This window comes from Eumetopias jubatus, unplaced genomic scaffold (genome assembly GCF_037043125.1).
Source record: "Eumetopias jubatus isolate StellerSeaLion01/CBP00866 unplaced genomic scaffold, mEumJub1_p1.0 scaffold_5, whole genome shotgun sequence".
Classification (NCBI taxonomy): Eukaryota; Metazoa; Chordata; class Mammalia; order Carnivora; family Otariidae; genus Eumetopias; species Eumetopias jubatus.
This window is the reverse complement of record NW_028274811.1, coordinates 127,508,062-127,526,365: the sequence shown is the minus strand read 5'-3', so window position 1 is coordinate 127,526,365 and position 18,304 is coordinate 127,508,062. Positions and strand designations below refer to the sequence as shown.

Here is an 18,304-nt window from a genome sequence, read left to right as displayed (position 1 = left end):
TTTTGGTCCCACCATTGAGTTAAAAAACTTTTTGGCTTTAGAGGCTGGAAAGTCAGGTGTAAGTAGAAAGTGATTAAGAAAAAAATTCTACATTTTGGGATCTGTTGTGTGTGTGCCACAGAAGAAAGGTGCTGTTGGTCAGGGAAGAGTGTCGGGTGCTCCGGCATCATGGGGCTGTGCATGGCTTCTATCTCCTTGCTGAAGGCTTGTTATATGAGCCATGAAGAGAAAGAAAGAAGCACTCATGTTATGCTAGCCACAGTGGCCATCAAATCGGTGAAAAACCGAGGCTTGTGCATGCAATATTTTTTTTTTTTAAAGAAAAGAGTGGAATTTAATCTTTATTTACAGGACACTGCAAGAGAGGAGATTCTACATAGAAATAAGAAACCCACTGAGGAAGAGCTTCATACAGGTTGTACAGTTTGGAACTGGTCAAGTAGAGTTTTGTTGTAAAAAGTGCTACAATAACAAAACACATTTAAAAAGAGTTCTTAGTAGAGAAACAGTAAGACAAACTTCTACCAAACAGAGTACACAACAAACAACTTTCTGCCTCAGCTGTACAATCTAAAAGTTAAAAGTCCCGGGAGTGCCATCCTGAACTTGGAACGTATAGCCTTCAGAGGTAGTTTCTGGCACAACATTCTGATCTTCCTCTTCCTCTACAGAGAAATACTTCTCAATCAAGTTTAATGAAGCTTTGTACACAGACTCATTTTCATGGTTTTGTAGAGCTTCAATTTTGTCCAAACCTCCACATTCTTCAATCATTATACTAAGTTTCTCAGTTTCACCTAGTTTCTCAGCAGCCTGAATGATGTTTGAAATGGCATCCAGAATAACCAGAATAATTTTGGTGTCTTTTGCAGTTAAGAGGTTCATCAATGGTTCTATTATGCCACAATGAACGAGGTATACAATCTGTTCAACTGTCCCACCACTTGTATAGTTGGTCACAGCCCAGACAGCTTCCTTTTGTGTCTTAAAGTCTGCCTTAGAGAGAACACCAACGAGGAATGGGACTAATCCATGATTCACAACTTGCTGTATCTGGTCCTGGCGACCAGCTGTAATGTTTGACATTGTCCACGTAGCTTCCTTCTGAATATTAGTTTTGGGGTTCGTTAGGAGGCTGGGAAAAACAGCAAGTGCTCCTGCATCTATTACAACCTGAGTCTGTTCATCCGTCCCAGTAACGATATTTCCTATGGCTCTTAGTGCAGGAGTCACAGTGGGCAATTCAGTAGCTCCTAGAAGCTTCACAAGCTGGGGCACAACTCCTGTCTTCACAACCATTTCAATCCGTTCATTTGGACCATCAGTAAGGTAGGAAATGGCCCAGCAGGTATCTGCCAATACTTCTGGATCATCATGATGCAGGAGACGAACTAAGGTAGGAAGAATCTGCTCAACAGCATCTAATGGGGGTGCAGGATTCTTGTTGCGACAAAGGTTTGAAAGTGTCCAAGTAAGGTTACGTAAGTAACCACATGCTAAAGATGACATATCAGGAACTGCAAGGAGAGCCAATAGTGGGTCAACTGCACCATACTGGATAACCAAGTCTCGAAAAACTGAACCATCACCTGCAATGTTTCCTAGAGCCCATACAGCTTGTTCACTGATGTGGGCAGGGGAAGATGCCAACAGAGAAATGAATGCTGGGATAGCACCTCCATCTATCACAGCCTTGGTCTGTTCTGACGTCCCAGAAGCAATGTTAGTGAGAGCCCAAGCAGATTCAAACTGAATGGGACTACAATCAGTTCTGCCCAAGAAGGACACAAATTTTGGAATCAAACCAGCCCGGATTATGTTGTCTATGGGGGGCTGTTTTTCCCTAGAAAGCAGTTTCCTAGCAGCTTGAGTAGCCTGGAGCTGGCTTTCCAAATTGTTGCTATTTATGCCTTTGACAATGTCATCAACAGACCAATTTACAGTGCCCTGGTTGTTGCGGTTTCCCTGTAGTGGAGAGGTAGCATCATCAGGAAACGAGCTTACGTTTCTCCTTTTCAGCATCTGGTCATCCTTCTTAGCTTTCCTTAGCTCCACATTAACTTCTATTTGGCGCCGCCTCATTTCTGTACTGTCTTTCCCCTTGTTCTTGAATAATTTGTTATCTTTCGTTCGGTGATGTTCTTTTCCGACGCTGTGTCACAGCCAGCCCTGGGCCTACACAGCCAGCTCAGGCTTCCACAGGAGGCGGTCCGGGGCGCGCAAGCCGCAGGACAGCTGCCCTCAAAACGTCCACCACGGATCTGCCTGCAATATTTTTAAATAAATAAAATTTGCACCCCTCCCTTGCTCCTTTCCTTTAGCAACCTTTTGCCCATTTTTTTCAGACAGAAAAGCTCAGTCCTGTCAAGTAAACCGCCTTTCTGTGCGTCCAAAGTTCAGCTAGTCTTACTCAGAGCAGACTCTTCATCTTCTTGTCCAATGGAAGAGTTAAGTGCACTGAAGAAAGGGAAACAATGAACTAATAACAGCCCTGAACAAATAATAATCGTCCTGCACCAGATCCTATTTGAAGCGCTTTGCATATGTTAAGTAATCTACACAATAACCTCCTGAGGTAAATACAACTATTACTCCCCATTTTAGAGATGACCTAAGTTCCTTACCAGATGTCACAGAGATAGTAAGTGGCGGAGGAGGGATTCAAACACAGGCAATGTGGCTCTTAACCCCCACACTGTCCCATAAATACCCTCCTCCATCACAGAGCACTCTGTAGCGAGGAAAAAATCTTGGTCACTATGATAATATAATGGTCCTTATCTTGATACCTTCATCATTATACAGACATTCCTCAACTTACCCAATTTATCTATGTAGTAAGTCATTATGAAATTAAAATTGTACACAAGCCAAAATCCACAAATGAGAGTTTAACAATCCTTGCAGTCTCCTTGGGTTTTCATTCTTAGGTAGGAAGGTAGATGTGTTGAGTAGGTGGATGAAGGAGATAGAAAAGTAAGTAAGCTGTGAAAATGGGCAAAATATGAGCTATAAAGAAGAGACAGATGGATGCTACAGAAATGTAAAGTAGGCCTGTAAAAAGGAGGTTCTTAAGGGGGAGCCAAGAAGGATATGTTTTTGTGACAGGTATTAAAGGAGGTAATGAGAAAAACATACACTCTCATAGAGTCTGGACTGAATGAAAAATGACACGACCCTTCTGGACCACGATTTGGCAGTATTTCTAAAATGTTTAAATATACTTACTCTTTGACCTAGCAATTCCATTTCTACAAATTTAGCTGCAAAATAGTTGTGTATGTGATTAGCTTGCTCTTCTGACCAGGGGTGGTAAGTCAGGTGGCGCAGCTGTGTGATGAGTATGGAATAATGACAGTGACTTCACAGCACTATCAACTTCTGAGTCTGACGTGGGTTCCTCATGCAAAGCGACATCTAAAATCCCTTCATGCTAAATATCCTACCCATAGGACAAACGCTCCTCAATACCCAGCCACTGGCTTTGGTCATCCTTACTTGCTAGAACTTAATTTATGAATAACAGGCAGCATGGAAAGCAGCAATTTTGCTAGTTCTCTCAAAAGCGGAGAAGTTACTATGCAAGATGAAAGCTATTTTTTTTTTGTCTTTTGCCCAAAACCCAATAAAAAGGAAAAAAAAACCTGCTAAACAATTATTGAAAAATAGAAGCTAAAGAGAAATATTTGGGGGGTGGGGGAGGAACGAAAAGTCAAATACCCATTTATATCTAATTTAGCTTTTAAAATGTCACTTGTTGGTTTTTTATATGGTTTTACAAAAAAAAAAAGTTTGTCTAATTTTATCCATCTGTGTCCACAACCTCAAATCCAAAATCTTTATTAAAAATGTCTGCCAAACATTCCACAAGAAAATACACTGCTTGTAAAAGCATCCAAACAAATATCCGCAGTAGAAGTTATCCAGAGACTTCTAAAATTGTGAGCAGCTCTTATGCAATTAGATAGTGGGATTAAAATGAATTCTTCGGTGAGAATGAAAGAGATTTTGGGCATCAATGTATCAAGCTTCTTAAAGAGGCTCTTAATACTCCCCTCATTCCCCAAAATGTGATTGCCAATTTCAGAAAGTAGCTTTATCTTCCAACTCCAACTCCAGTCTAACTATTTTTTTCTGGATTCAGGAATAAGCATTCCGAGTTCTTCCACCCTTCCTGTCATAAATAGGTCATGGAGATTCAGTCTTTTGACAGCAACCATGAACAAAAAGATGCTCAGCAGGATTCTCAATGGTCTAAGGAAAACCAGAACCGAGGATCTGATCTGTGTTTCTATCACTAGGGACTTGATGATTCAAGGAAACATCTCATCAACGAGACAACGAGCAGCTGAGGTGAGCACGAACAATACCAGCTCTACTTTGAAAAGAAGGCTAAATAGAATTGCATGTTCCCTGTTATATGTGCTTAGTCTGTGTGCAGTCTGTCATCCTAGCCCGAGAATCTAGGATGGAAAGTAAATGGAACCCCCATACACCAAATTGGGACAACCATTTTGTAAAACTGTCAGTATCAGTGAAAGCTGTCCATACGCATACTGTACGACCCAGCAATTCCAACGTGTGTATCCCAAGCGCGCATGCGCGCACACACACACACACACACACACACACACACACACACACACACACACACACACACACACACACACACACCAACGTGCACAATGGCATTCACTTGATGGACTTCTCTACAGCAAAGAATCATCTCCAACCATAGGCAATTTTATGGATGAATCTCACCAAGGTAATGTTGAGGGAGAAAAGCCAGGTACAAAAGTGTGTATACTGAGTTATTGCCTTTTATGAAGTACCAAAAGGGCAAAAGGAATCAATTCTGGTAGAAATCAGGGGGTGGAACAAAGGCACAGGTAGGCTTCTAGAGGGCTAGTCATGTTCTGTTGTTTTTTTTTTTTTTTAATTTTATTTATTTGACAGAGAGACACAGTGAGAGAGGGAACAAAAACAGGGGAGTGGAAGAGGGAGAAGGGGCTTCCCGCAGAGTAGGAAGCCCGATGCGGGGCTCGATCCCAGGACCCTGGGATCAGGACCTGAGCCGAAGGCAGATGCTTAACGACTGAGCCACCCAGGCGCCCCTCATGTTCTATCCTTGATCTGGATGTTAGTTATGTTGGTGTGTTCAGTTTGTGAAAACTATAAATTGTGCACTTATATTTGATAACTTTTTTAAGTTGAATAGATGAAAGAGTTTTAAAAAAACAGATCCAGTCCATCAGTTGGAATAGTGTTCAGATCAGGAGGTAGGGTGGACATCCCATGACAGGGATCCTTGTCTTTTCCTTTCTAGACAGTTCCAGCATGGCTACAGCAAAGGGTTCCATGACCTCCCAGTATAGGAGGGGTTCCTTTTCTCTAAGTCTAGATTTCCAACTGCAAAATGCTAAGTGTTGGTAATTCAAAGGTTTCACAAGCTTCAAGACTGGTAGTGACAAAGAGGTGGCCAGGACAGAAGGTGCTGCTGAGACAGCAAAGCCAAACACTCAACCCGGCCATTCCTCAATGCCAGAGTAAATATTTTAATTCCGCATCCTGAGTTGGATTGATCTCAGCTCTCCTGGGTCTATCACGCGGCCTCCCCCTTCACCACCTGCATCTTCCTTTGTTTGTTTTAAAGCAGAAAGCCTTTGCTGAGGGGGAAACTCAGCAGCTCAGGCTACCACCTCCCTACACTAGACTGCCCTTCTTGCAATAGTCCTCTGAGCCTCCAGAGGCCTAGGCCCAATGCTGTGGTCTCTGCTCACAGCAGTCTGAGGCTGAGATTTCTCTACATAAACAAGCAGCAGGATCAGTATGTAAAGACTTCTTTTCATTCCGACGGCAATGTGACAAGATTTCCCCCTCATCGGGGCTTCAATAGAACTTTCCCTTATAACAAGATAAAAGCACTTCTTTGTGTCAGCGTATTGTCCATGCAAGAGTATAAGAGTGCAGTCTGACCATCACTGCAACTGGGAAGATATGTTTTTATATTTAAACCTAATGAAATGCTCTAGTGATATGGTCCACCATAATTATTTGCTATTAGAATGTAGCAAAACAGTGTATAGACCTTTCACCAGATAATAAATAATAAATGATAATAAATAAATAATAAAACCACTGTCACCACTGACCCTGTATTGTGTGTTTGGTACCAATAGTGATGATGGTTAGCAGTCACACTATTCTTATGACTATTCCAAGTGTCTTACACATATTAACAAATTTTAATGCTCAGAAACACTGGATGAGGTAGAAATTACTGCTCTCCCATTTCACACATGAAAGATGAGTGAGGCCCATAGTGAAGTACTCTGTGTAAAGCCTCAGAGTTGGGTAGGTGTGCAGCTGGGTTTAAACCTAAGCAGCCTCACGGCCTCCCCTAAGGCGGCTGGATCTTCCTGGGTTTTTTTTCTTAGGCCGAATATCAAAATAAGCTTGACTCCTTTGCATGCATTTTAGCTACGGCAGATAGGAGGACTGGCTAGAAGGATGGAGAGAGTCTAGAGAGACAATTCCTCTGCTAACAAGCCCGAGGGGTTGAGAGGAATTCGCCAGGAGTGATTTGGAAGCAGGTGAGTCAAAGGCAGGCAACGGCGGCATCACTAGGTCAGAACCATAGTCTAGGGAGTGACCAGCAAGTGTGACGGGAGCAGAAGAGCGAACTGGCCTGGCCCGAGGCAAGGAAGCATTGCGAGCAGAGGGCAAGTGCCCAACACACAGCTGCAGAAGAGAGAGGGAAGGAGAGCAGATCGTGGACGCCAGAGACAAGCCAGACAGAGCCGTGCCAAGGACACTTCCATAGCCATGGACGGCTCAGCCTCTCCTAGCATGCAGACTTGGGTCATCTAAATTCCTGCTCTTTCCCTACCCCCTCAGCCTGTGCAAATGGCCCCCTCCCCTTTCCACTGTCTTCTGTCATCGTAATCTCGAGTTGGGACTTAGGCTTTGGAAGGCAAACTCCATCCATCCCTACATTCACTGTCTATAAATGACTCTCTTATCCTCCCTTTTATGTCAAAGGAAGAGACACAATCCCATCTCTGTCTGGTTGCTAACACGTGATCTGTGCTTTTGATCTTATTTTCGCACTAAGATCTTATCAGTCTTCCGGTCAACCTCCTACACTTGAACTGCTTGTCCACCTGTTCCTGCCTCTCCGCCTCCAAGTGCACAGAGCTGTCCCACCTCACAGCAATCTGGCTTTGGCCTCCTCGTCGGACACACCTCTCTTTCCCTAACAGGAGAGGAGAGAGACCAGAGCGCTAATCTTAAATCAGATCTGGATTCAAGTGCTGCCCACATCAACCTACATGACACTGGCCAAGTTGCTCATCCTCACTGCTCCTGAATTTTCGCCTCTAGAACCTGGGGGATAAAAACAACACGAGACGGAGCATGGGTGCACCCCCGAATCCTGGGTGAGACAGAGGTAGCCGGTGCTCACGGAATGTTTCATGTGCTCCCCTATGTTTCCCAGCCTCCCTTGCAGTCAGGTTGGGCCACAGCCTGTGCACAGTCCCCACAGAGGGGGACATGTGGTGTCAGCTGCAGTTCAGAGCCAGTTCACTCCAGTGCCACCCCCTCCCCTCTCTTCCTCCACAGCACTTTGGAGACCCCATGCCTCTGGTGGTAATGATGGAAGATGCAGGAAAGCTGCCTGACCCCTTCCCGTGTCATTTATGACTGTCCCAGGGGCATGGCAAAAGGTGGCACTGGAGTGAGCTCTACACTTGACCCTGACCCTTTCCTCTGCTATGAACCAGTGTGACTAGGGGCAACTGCATCACCTCTCTGGGCCTCAGTATTCTTTTCTAAATGGAGATTTTAAAAATATCATTCTGGATTTTTAACCCCTCTCAAAACATAAAGCCCTTTCCTTCCATGAAATCTGATGTAGAGACTCAAAGTCGAAAATAGAAAAACGTGGAGATGCCCTAAGTTGACTGAGAGGTGAGGGGAAGGGCGAGGACCCCACGCAGTCACCGGGTCCCTTTGGTCCCTGAGATCTGAAGCCAACATAATTCCCTTTATTTCCTTATGCTAAATGATGCTAGAAACACACATACTTTTCCGTTCTTATTAAAACAATTTTGGGACCAAGCAAGAATATACGAGCTGCATGTTCCGGACATTCCTTTTTCTGGCAGATAATGAATCTCCTCAACAGCCTAGTTATCAACGAACAGCTTGCGTATCAAGGTCTACTTCGTGACGCTCACCTTGCTGAGCCCACTAATCCAAAGCTGTCATGTCATAAAGTCTCCCAATCCCAACCATTTTCTCCCTTATAGGACCTGCCTTGACATCTCCCCACTCTAGACCTGAAAACCCCACCAGCGCCCTGCCCTGACTTCCCCACTGAGGGACACGGCCAAGCCCTCCTTACTGCAGCATGTCTAACCAAACTAGCTACGCGGGCGAGGTGTTTCTGGTGGTCTTTGAGGTGTGGACAATTGGCACCCCTGAAACGGCCCTCACTATGGTTCGGCAGAAACCCTAACTTCTAAAAACCCCTGAGTTAAATGGTCTCGAAAGTCCCACAAGCTCTAGCACACGGCTTTCAGCTCCAATCCGGATCTCCTCCTAGTGCATCCTCCAGATTTGCCTGGCTCTCCAGACACAGTTTCTCTTTATCTGATTCTGTAAGACCAAACGTTAAGGGAAGGCATTTGGCACAAGAGCCAGCCCTTCCTTCCCTGCCTTACCAACTCGTCCAGCCCTAAACAGCAAGATTTTGCATTACCCACCCTTATAATATCAAACTCTGTTGCCATCCCAGAGCTGAAAACTCTCTGAAATATTTAAAACTCTTGTGTGTACAAGCTTGCCAAATTAGAGGAGGGAGGACGGGGGGCTGAAACTAGACCATATGGAATCACAGAATCAGGAGCTGGGCGCCTTTTAGAGCCCCAGGAAACAGACACGGGAACTTCAAGTATGCGTGACCTTGCCAGGCAGGTCAGTGAGGAGGCCCACACCTTGTGAAGTTCCAATCGTAGCTATGACCCAGCCTGAAGATGCCTTGGGGATGTCCCTTCTCAGAGTGCACTCCCAGGACCAGCAGCAGCAGCAGCCCCTGGGAACTTGTTAGAAATGCAAATTCTTGGGCTCCACTCAAGACCTACTGAACCAGAAACTCAAGAGGGGCACCCAGAAATCTGTGTTTTCACAAGGGATTCTGCTGTGCACTCAGGTTCGAGAACCACTGCTATCTTGGGAAATACCTCCCTAACTCTTTCATTTACAGCTGAGGAAGCAAAATAGAGGCCCAGAGAGGCTGATTCACTTGGGCCAGATCACACAGCTCATTAGTGCCAGGGCCAGGCCGAGAAGCCAGGTCTCCTGCTCTAGGTCACCTAACTAGCTGGCCAAAGCAATGACCACGGAAGACTCAGGGTCCACAGTAGTCTGTACTGAAAAGGTAAAAAAAGAAAAAGAAAAAAAAATTTAAAAGCAAGGGGCTTAAGGCAGCAATGTGGTCAGAAGGAGGAGTGTCCAGGGGAGTAATGTGGAAGCCCCTTTACTTGGCAGGTACACTGATTTCCCTCACACTGTATGCTTGTGTGAGGAGGTCTGGGCAGAGGGCTACAGATGTGAGCTCCTAAAACAATTCAGGGGCTGAACTCCAAGCCTTGACTTGATCCTCACCAGCTGCTCTTTGGCTCCTGCTGGCTCCAGGGGAAACTCCTGGCTCTAACCAAGTCACACTCGCCAACCACCCTCCCCCCGCCCCCACCTCCTGGCTGCCACACAGAGTCTTCTCTCTCCTCTCACCTCCCCTGGAGGGGTGTTCCCACCTCACCTGCTGGAGGAACAGGGTTGTGAAAGAGGGAAGCCAGACTGAGTTGGGCTGGCAACCATGAATCAAGGTTTCCCTGGCCCTGTAAATCTGGGTCAAGGTCAGGTCCAGCCTGGAGGTCTGGCCTGGGTTGACAGGTACCTGCTCATGTCCCTGCATTTCTGAATGATTTCTCCGTTAATCCCAGAGGAGGTTTTCAGGCTTGTGCGACTGTTCTTTCCCCTCAGGGGCATTTCGCGGCTTTGCAGCCAAGTCTCCGGAGGAGAAAGTTAAGAGCAGTTTTCTGACTCCGTTTTGAAGAGAGCACAAACCCCAAGCAGATCTAACATTAGATTTACAGACCGTCCTGAGGTCTGTTTCCTGGGCATCTCCATTTTCCAGATTTTCCAAGGCCTTGGATTATTACAGAGACTTGAGCGACAGTCTAGGGTTTATTCAAGGGGGGCCCTGGCTCTCTCTCCAAGCTCATTCCCTATTGTCTCTCTGGCCACACTAACCTTTCAGTTCTTCAGACAAGCCAAGCTGCCTGTGCTCAAGGCCCTCGTGCATTTTGTTCCCAGAACTCACGTTTCCCTGGATGTTGAGTGGATGGCCCCTTCTCCTTCCCTTCTCCCTAAGAGTCCTGTAGACCATCCTATCATTCTCTTGGTCCTCTGTGGCCTTATGCTGCTAATTCCGTTTCTGGTATCTACTGGTTTGCATTTATTTTTGTTTATTTTTAATATTTATCTGTTTCTTTACCACTCTTCCTGTGAAACTGGACCCCCTGCGGGCCTGCTGCCTGTTGTGCTCACAGTCTACCCTCAGCATCTAGAACGCAGGCACTCCATTAGACATATCTGTAGATTCAGTGAAAGCACGAAGACTGGAACCCTTCATATTTTCTAAAGAAAAGAACCAATAAATTTAACAGAAACTGGCTCAAACACCTGGTAAGTCCGTGAAATGCTCAGGTGGCAGTTAAATGAGTCTTGGACATCCTGTCCCCCCTCCCGGGGCAGCCCTGAGACCCAGCCTCTTCCCCCAGAAGGAGGCCCCATGTCTTTGTATGTCGCTGGAGTCCCTGGGACCAGAGGAAGTTACTCCACTTGGGATATTTACTGAAATAATACATTTCAGCTGAAAATCCCCAGCCTAGAGAGAAGAGAGAGGGAGGAGCAGAGCCAAAGCACTGACTATGCAAAGTTCCCTAGGAGGACAGCCTGGGAGCAGAGTCAGCTTCCCCGGGGACTGCCTGCTTGGGATGAGATGCTCACACCCCGGGCCCTCAGTGACACGATCAGCCACGGGCTGCCAGGTGGACAGAGTGAGTTTCCAGTGCCCACAACTTCCAATCCTTCCCTCTTCCCTCCACAGAGCTGTGACCATTAGACTCACAGCCCTCTGCCTAATGACCCTCATAGGCTCTCATCCGATCGCCAGCATTTGGTGGGATTGGCTGTCCCTGGACCCTCTCTTCCAAAGCCATTTGCTCTTTAAACCTGACTTCTCCTTACTGAGGGTAGCGCAGTGTCCATGCTAGCAGGGATTCTCCACATCACAGGCTCTTCCACAAACCGAAAGGCCACCTACCCCACGGAGAGCTCAGACAGCGTGCAATAGAGGAAAGGCCGGTTAGAACAGGGATCAAGAGAAAGCATTTCTAGGATCAAATGCCTATCCAGGAATATCAGGTATGGCTGAACAAGTCATTTAACCTTTCGGTCGTGATGATGTCATTTATAAAGTATCCCATTACAAAGTAACATGCATTGTGTGTGTACGTGTGCATGTGCGTGCATACACACGGACATGCATGTGTGTATATATGTATATGTGCACATATACATATGGATGCATAGGAGGCCTGATGCACATGAAATATGACATGAATATTAGCTCTATGTGTTGAAGAGTATACTGATATTTTATATTTTTTATACCCATATGAAGTTTCCAAATGTTATACTGTGCAGACAAAACTTACACAACCAGGAAAACAGTTTAATAGGAAAATAAGTTCAAACCCACCAGGTACATCGGTAGTTATAAGATCCAATGGGATAACGCTCGAAAGTACTCTGAAGAATCAGAGGCATTGCCCAAATGAACATCTGGGATTTTGACAACTGGTGGGTCAGGCAGATCCTGCTTGTTAGCCAGTGGCAGAGTCTCCCCAAATTTCCCTCCAAATGAAAAGAAGAAACCCTGGCAGTGGTGAGATCCTTAACACCTAGTTTCAGGCAGCACAGCAAAAAGGGTGTTGTGTGTGTGTGTGTGTGTGTGTGTGTGTGTGTGTGTGTGTGTTTTATAAATCACTAGTACAGAATGTGTAGCTTTTCAAATAGTACTTATTAAATACCCAACATTTTAAAAATATGTAATAATGAAGAGGGTTCTATGGGCAAAAAGTTCAATTCTGGAACTTTAAGCAAAAGTTAGAAAGTAGAAAGCTCCTCTCCTGCACCCCGGTGCTCTTAACAATGTCCTTCACCATCCACCCAGGGTTAGAAGGAAGGCCCTCCTAGCACAAGGTCAAGCTGAATCTTTCTGCATGAAATGGGATTATATACAGTTTATGCCAAGAGTTGCAAAAACAGCATATTGGTGACATTCTGTAAGTATTAATATTGCACAAGGCCACAAGATGGCGATATTATGCTAGTAAAGTCGTGTGTGTGTGTGTGTGTGTGTGTGTGTGTGTGTGTGTGTGTGTGTGTGTGTGTGTGTGTGTGTGTGTTAAGAGTCAATCCTTTCTGGAAGGCGTGGATGGACAGAAAGGTGGGAGGTAGGAATGACCACAGAATCTGCCTTTCCTCCAGCTCCTTCCCTATTTCTCCTGATCTTGTACTTGCTCCTAAAATATAACTCAAATGCACATTTTTATTTCTTGTATAAAGTTTTGATTCATTAATTCATAATCTCTAGAGAGACGGATTAAAAATCCATAATCTTATTATTTTTCAGTAAGAGGAAAGTATACTAAAACCAGTCCGTGGTCTCCCAGAGGCCAATTCCCACCACCGATGTACAGAAAACAAGTGTCAAAAGACAGAACAGTCCCTCTTCCACCGCATTCTACAGCAGGTTTGTTTCTCTGGGAGCCTGCTCTTCATACCCTAACTGTGGCCGCGGAAGACAGACAATTCTTTGCCTGGCCCTTTAACTTGGCTCATTTAGGATAAGCCCGTTATCTTGCTGAGGCTCTTTGGCAACGGTGACCCCCGCCTCAGCAGAGATTGGGGAAGGGTGGAGCATTACGGTAAGCAGCTCAGGAGTCGGGCAGATCTGGACACGAATCCCAGCTGCAGCTCCATCCACAGCTGCTACCTGGACGAGTGCTGACCTGCCTTGTTTTCTCACCTGTAAACAGGGACGTTGAAAATGGCCTCGGTGTTATCCTGAGAATGAGGCACATGATACTGGCAGAGTATTTCACTCAATATCATACAGATAATAAATGGCAACTTAGTTTTGATCACTGTTATTATGAATTACAAATCCATTTCCCCTCTGCTTGTGCTCTGTCTTTCCCCTACAGTACAGCGTGTACTGAAGACAACAGGCACGCATATAGGAGGAACTCTTGCTGCCTGGTCTGCGGTCCTAAGCATCACTCAGAAGCCCTAGTGATAGGGAGATGTTCTGTCCCAGCAGAGGCTGTCCAGGGGAAAGATGCCAGAAGTCTGCAGATGGCTCGTGACTCCCACCGAGAAATGGTAAGACTGTATCTTTTTAGACTGTGTGGGATGAAGAATTACTCCAAATACACAAGATATATAGGATACCGAGGATTTTACAATGACCCATCCTTATTGTCTATTTCAGAGAATGTGTTCTTCAGTAGAGATGTCAAAAAGGTAAAATCGTTATGTTCCAACTCTGACCGGCTGGTAGTGGCTCAAGCAGCAGCTGCATCAATACTCCCAGGGTGCCTCCTCCTGGCTGAACCAGCTGCAGTGCTGTGATTGATTAGTGATGTCTGCCCGGACACCAGGAGCCAGAAGCAGCAATGCACGCACATGCCACATACTCCTCATTTGAAATCCAAATGTAAGCCGTGAAGGAGGTACCGGGAAAAAAAATAGGTGAGTATTTATCTGATACTAGGTGGTAGTATCTTACAAAATAGAACTTTGTAAGCATCAAAGGAATGAAAGAAATTGCAAAGAAAACCAAACATTCCAACAAAAGCATAAAACATCTGAGCATCAAAAAATGTCCAAAATAAAAAGAGCAGGAAACATATTTTTCACAAATATGACAAAGGTATTACATACTTATTTATGAAGCTCTTATGAATTATTAAGAAAAATACTAATGATCCAGTAGAAAAATAACACATGATATCTCACTGAGAGAAGATTCTTAAGAATTTTAAATGACTCAAAAGCTTAGGTTACCAATGTGCACACTCATATTCACAGAAATAAGTCAAGAACTCATGAGACCACATTATGCACATAAAATCAGAGAAGAGAGTAATATACTCAGTGCTGGTAAGAATGTAAGTGGATGCTTTTATATGTTGCTTTTAGAAATATAAATCACCTTTTAGAAAAGACTTGAAAACACTTCTAGTAACTCATTTATAGAAATCTAATCTAGTATTTTTAAACGTGGGCAAAATTTGTAGCACAAGGATAATAATCATAGGGAATTTTGTTATAACAAAAATTTTTTTAAAAATCTAAATGTCTAAATAAAAGTTGATCTATCCAACAGAGTAGTTTCAAGCAATCCTTATTATTGTTTTGAAATAGTTTTTAAATGTGTTTTTTTTTTAAAGATTTTATTTATTTATTTGAGAGAGAGAATGAGATAGAGAGAGAGAGAGCACGAGAGGGAAGAGGGTCAGAGGGAGAAGCAGACTCCCTGCTGAGCAGGGAGCCCGATGCGGGACTCGATCCCGGGACTCCAGGATCATGACCTGAGCCGAAGGCAGTTGCTTAACCAACTGAGCCACCCAGGCGCCCGAAATAGTTTTTAATAACTTGAAAAAGATTTATAACTATTATTAATGTGAGAAGATTTTGCACATCCCAATTGTGTGTTTCATTGATATACTGTCTTACACTTTTACAATATTAAATTATATTGTCATGCCATGTATGTGATATTATAGGAAATAAATACGACACTCACAAACAGTGGTTATTTTTGGTTGTGTGATGAGTAATCTTTATTTTCTTCATTTATATTTTTCTATACTTTCCAAGTAAAAAAAAATATATATTCCTTATTTCTTTTAACTAGGAAAAGTTTTCATCTAGTTTCATTAAAACTGTCACATGAAGTTCTTTTCAAGCAAATGAACTGTAGATAATAGTAGTTGAACATGGTGGCCAGAAGTTCTGTACTCACACAGACCTTTGTCACTTCTAATAATGTGAGCATGGGCATGTCACTTAACCTCACTAAGCCTCCATTTTCTTGTCTGTGGAATGGGGATAATAATAGTACCTACCCATAAGCCAGCTGTGAGTCTTCAGTAAGAGATACTCTCAAGTGGTTACTATGACACCTGGCACACAGGAGGTACTTAATCCTGATCACTAGCTGGTCTGAGGGGAACTGGCAATCAGCTTGGAACAGATGAGCATCAGCCAGTGAAAGGGACTGTGGCATCCATGCTTCCTTACATTCCACATCATGCTTTACATGATCATGCTTTGTGCAAGTCCAGGTGGCTTTGTGGTTGGTCAAAAGAACAAATGTGAGCCGGAGTTTCCTGAGACTCTTCATGGATGCCATCTCCTAAAGCATCATTCCACAACGCAGCCAAGGAGGCTGATCAGCGAGACACAGCTGCTACCAGCCCCCACAACAGAGACCAGCATTTACTGAGCCCTTCATCCTCTCTGATTTATACAGAAATATAGCCAGGCAAGGACCACATGCATTTTATAGATGAAGACAATGAGGCTCAGAGAGCGTCAGAAACTCATCTGAGGTCACAGAGCTGCTCCCTGTCAAGATTCATACCTACATCCACATGACATCAAAGCCTGGACTCTACAACTACCACCAACACACACACACACGCACACGCATGCACACACACACACACACACACACACGCAGCTCTTAGCATCAGGATGTCTCTGGAGGATGGCTGGGCAGTCTAGATCAGTGGTTCCCTAAGATTTAGCCTGGATCAGAATTGTCTGGAAGGCCAGTTAAGACTCACACACTGGGCCCCACTCCCAGAGTTTCTGAGGATTTGAATTTCTAACAAGTTCCCAGGTGATGCTGATGCTGCTGGTCAGGGGACCAGACTTTGAGAACCAATGGTCTAGACAAGGGGTCAGCAAATTTTATAAAAGGGCCGCAACAGTAAATATTTTATGTCTTGTGGATCAAGAGGCAAAATCAAGGATATTATATAAGTGCTCACCTAACCATTTTAAATGTAACCGTTTAAAAATATAAAATCCATTCTTAATTCGCAGGTCCTAACAAAACAGATGGCAGGCGAATTTGCCTTGTGGACAAGACTCTTAATTTCTGGTCTTGGTCCCCGCTTCCTCCCACCCCACACCAGTTTTCCTGTTTTTCTTGAGGTCCCAGCTGCCTAATGGCCAAGTCAGAAAAGTGCACCTCGGCTTCGGCTGCTGAGAGTTTGACCAAGGTCCAGCACAGGCCACAGAACGGCAGTGACTGTGGGAGCAACGTCATTAAGGGGAAAACCGCCTCTGCAGCTGGCCCTAAACCTCGGACACTCACGGGCATCCTCGTCACCATGGGTTTGGAATGTCCCATGCGGATGTCTGGAAACTGAACATCTGTTTGATTTTTCCAGGGCCAGATGACTTTGAAAGTTCTCTATTTAGTGCCATTTTCTCTGGGAGTAGAGGGTTCTCATAGCTTTTTGAAAACAGTAACGATGATAATAAAGACATCCAAATTAGTGTCACCACCGGCCTTAAAAGTACATAATATTTTGCATATTTTAGATAACCCCAAAATGGAAGACCTGGTACTAAAGTTAATTTGTATTTATAAGGAGTCATCTGTTGGAGGGTTTAGTGTTCTGAATTGTGTTCATGGGCTTCCAATTTCTCAAACATCTACTTCTGTCCCCAGTGATTAAAAACAGGGGAAGTCACCACAAACCCCCTGCAGAGACCAACCTCTCCATCTGCCCCCGGGATGTTCACAAAATGAGTGGTATGGAGGAGACATTCCAATAACGACGCTCGACCACTGTCGGGTTTTCCAATGATGACCTCGGGCAGTCCATGCACTCCCACAGTTATCGGAGATGTGTCAAGAATTCCCTGACTCATTCCAGTTATAGAAGACATGACTCAGAGCCAGTCTCTATGCTGGATCTGCTGGGAATAACAAGGTGAGCATTTACTGCTTTTCATGGCATGCCTGGAGAGTTCTGCAAAATGCATAAATCCAGTTTTGGAGGTCTCCAGCAGGGTCTAAATAGGCTGGCGGCACGTTCCCCACAGTGCAGTCTGCATGAAGGTTTGAATGCTTTTTCACTGGGCCAGCATCCTACACCACGCTCCATGGCACAGAACTAAAAAGCTGACACCACAACCCACTGCCAGTGTGTGCCCCTCTACTTCTTGAAAAAAAAATGAGATGGAGGCAATGACAGAAAAGGGGAGTGTTCATCACTGCCTTCAAGCACCCACACTCTCTCTGCTATTAGCAGAGGTGGTTGCCGGTGTTTCGCAAACTTTCACACCCAGGAACCTGATACTGGGAAGTGGGGAGCTGTGGCAGGAAGCTCCCTGGAGGATCAGAGGAACGGGCCTCTCCAGGACAGTCCCACGAGGTGGGGACTGCCAAATCCTGGTCATTCCTCTTCCCCAGCTAAGGTCCATGAGCCCTGATTCAGAACCCTTGGGGCTAGATCATCTGGAATTCAAAGTTTTTGCCATTATAAACATAGTCTGGAAAGCAGGATGGCAGTTAGTTGGGAAGAGAAAAGGGAGTAGCTGTTTAATGGGTGTGGATTTCCGTTTTGCAAGATGAAGCATTGTAGAGACTGGTTGCACAGCAATGTGAATGTAAGTACACTTAAGAAGGGCTAAGATGGTAAATGTTATGATACATGTATTTTGCCACAATTTAAAAAAAACAGCTTGGGTCACACACTCTGTATTAGTGAACATCCCTATAGGGTCTAGGGGAGCACCCTGAAACCAAACATATGGATTCTTCTACAACAAACTGGGCACCTAGTCTCACTAAAATAATTACAAATTATAAGCAGCCTCATATCAATCCGGGTTGCGTTCTGCCGCCAAATAAGGTTGCTCAACACTAAACTACTTTCGGTTTAGAGGGAATCTCTGGAATTTGGACTTGTAGCTCAGGAACTATGAACCTGAAGCTCACTGATTCCACCCTACCCCATCTTGGTATGAAATCTGCACCATCCACAGTTTACAAATAAGAAGAAACAAGAGTGGGGCACCTGGGTGGCTCAGTCGGTTAAGCGTCTGCCTTCGGCTCAGGTCATGATCCCGCGGTCCTGGGATG

The 18,304-nt window shown here is 44.7% G+C and overlaps 1 protein-coding gene and 1 pseudogene across 2 annotated transcripts in view; both read right to left on the bottom strand.

The window, feature by feature from the left end:
* The window catches only part of ADAMTS12 (ADAM metallopeptidase with thrombospondin type 1 motif 12), a 297,496-nt gene that overhangs the window by 155,126 nt on the left and 124,066 nt on the right, over positions 1 to 18,304 (bottom strand). The window lies entirely within an intron of this gene.
* On the bottom strand, positions 315 to 10,369 carry LOC114204724 (importin subunit alpha-1 pseudogene; annotated as a pseudogene).